Below are 2,491 nucleotides of genomic sequence, written 5' to 3' on the forward strand. Positions count from 1 at the left end.
TTGATCTTTCTCGATTTGTCATAACCGAAAAAGATGTGTGCTCAGCTCATTTGAGGGGAAATTAGCATACAACTATCAAAGACATAAACTAATAACAATTCTAGTTTCATCTTTTGAGTTAATAAATGACTAGAATGGCAAGTATAAAGACATGGGAAAGGAACAAAACCAACTACCATCAGCCAACCAAAAATGCATTAAACTTTGCAGAAACCTAGCCAAATGAATTTAAATGTCGTATGCCAAAGTATCCCTTTTATTTTCTTTTACGTGTAGAGCATAAACATATATAGTTTTGTCTATCTTAAGCAGTCGAGATATTTCTAATTCGACTCTCAAGTTCTTAAAATTTTTTGTTTAAAATATGCATATACAGACACAGTCGGGGTAGGAGGATAGAATTGTCGTGTGATTGGTGCAAGACGATCAAGAGGCTGTCTTTACCCCCGCATTTGGCGCTGATGTGTAATTCTCAGTTCTCCCGTAGATGGACGGATAGATACTCTACTCCCACTAGTACGTACTATATCTATATGTGCTGCGTCGAGCCATCTGACTGACTGACTTGTTGAGTGTACAAAACAAATACCACTAAAAAACCCAGTCAGATCAAAATATCAAATGTGTTTCTTGGCCTTTGGGTCTCCTCCAACCCCGTAGGCTGCTCTTGGCCTTTTCTACATTTTTTCTCCCACTCCACAGTCTATACACCCACTCTTTTGGAGGGCGGGGGAGGAAAATGTAACACGAACAAATGTGCAAGTAGCATGCAATTGACTACAGTACAACAAACAAGTCCTTATAAAATGACCACAATTATCACTCCTATTATTAATTACACGTTCCTCTTTTAGGCCTCCTCCACCCGACTCCCCTTGTCTTTCTCCCTTCCAAGGCTTCGACTTTATCCATCATCAATTTAACTTGCTACAACTGCAGCAGCACTATGGAAAGCCAGAGGGGTCCTCTTCTGAATTGGCCTTACTTCTACCAAGGAAAGGTTAGGCATTATGTATATCTTCAATCCATTCATTTGATCTGATGAGAATTGTAATGTGTACTAAAGATGTTTGTTTGGCTGAAACAGGGCATGGATGAACTGAGGCAATCACTTCTGCTGACTACTATGGAGCTGGAGAACACGAGGCTAAAAGCACAAGAGGAGCTCAAAATGAGAGATGATCAGCTATTTCAGCTCAAAGATTTGCTCTCAGCAGAACCATCAAAGAAAGGGATGAAGCACAAGAACAATGCCAAAGACTCGTGCTTGATAAGCTACTGCTCCAGCAGCAGCAGCTGATGCTTCACGCCAGAATCAGCAATCAGCACCCCTCTCTGGAATTTCAAGCATCGAAGATGAGCCCAGAAGAGGAGGAGGAGGAATGGACTCCAACAACGGCTTTTCTTCCTCCGACTGCGAAGAAAGCATTGTTTCATCGCCAATTATTGAGCAAAATCCGCCGCAAGAATTGACTTATCAGCTTCAAGTTCAACCACAACATCCCACAGCAGAATTAGACCCAACATTGCCTATTTTGACAGACAGGCCATTGCCTGAAAAAGGGCAGTTCTTGCAAGCTGTTATGAAAGCTGGGCCGTTGCTTCAGACACTTCTTTTAGCTGGCCCTCCCCCACAGTGGCGCCACCCCCCACCACCACTCGACTCCTACCAGATTCCACCGCCACCTACACCTCCAACACTATCGGGTCACTCCCTAAATCAAGATTCTTTACTCACCATTGCTGCCTACAATAGTAACATTAACAACTGTGGCAGAATGAACAGGAAAAGGGGTTACTTTGAGGGCTCTGATTCTTCAACTGAAGCCAAGTATCAAAGGCTCGTTCTTCAATGACTAGTAGTGCCGTTAATCTACTTCCACCCCATAAAGCAGAGTGATACAAGTAGTTCTTTTCTTAGAGGAGGCTTGGAGTACGATTTTGGAACCTGGGGTCAACTGTTCATATACTAGCATTCTGTACATAGTTCAGAAATTCTTGAGTTAAGAGGCTGAAAAGATCAGAGTTAATCAGCTGTAGGAGAAGACTAGGGAGACAGGGATGTTTGTTGTGGTCCTGTTTTTTTACTTTTCAGCTTGTTTCTGCCTCAGTATTGGTTGGTTTGTCTGCTTCACCAGTGTCAAAATTCCCTCTACCTTGTGCAAAGGGGATTTGATTTTCCAATATAATTACAAGGGGATATTTTGCAGATTCGACGTGCAATTCAAATATTGTTGAGTTTGGTTAAGTATGCAAGTAATAATGCAACAATTTTGTCGCTCATAATTTAGTCATGATGCAGATATATGATGAATAAGAAATGCATGCTTGTGATTTGCTCAAGCGAAAGGGGCTATCAGCAGAATTAACTTGACTAGCAAGGTCGTACAAACGTTCACTCAACCTGCAATGTCTGATGTTCCACCAGCTATAGTTTCTTGACAATGTGTCATGCAGTGGGAGGTGGGAAAATAGAGTGGGGAAAGAGGGG

General features: G+C 42.1%; 1 pseudogene; it reads left to right on the forward strand.

Moving 5' to 3' along the window:
- Positions 1-1,007: 1,007 nt before the first annotated feature.
- Positions 1,008-2,209, forward strand: LOC113713737 (uncharacterized; annotated as a pseudogene).
- The last annotated feature ends 282 nt before the right edge of the window (positions 2,210-2,491 follow it).

Source organism: Coffea arabica, chromosome 1c, assembly GCF_036785885.1.
Source record: "Coffea arabica cultivar ET-39 chromosome 1c, Coffea Arabica ET-39 HiFi, whole genome shotgun sequence".
Taxonomy (NCBI): Eukaryota; Viridiplantae; Streptophyta; class Magnoliopsida; order Gentianales; family Rubiaceae; genus Coffea; species Coffea arabica.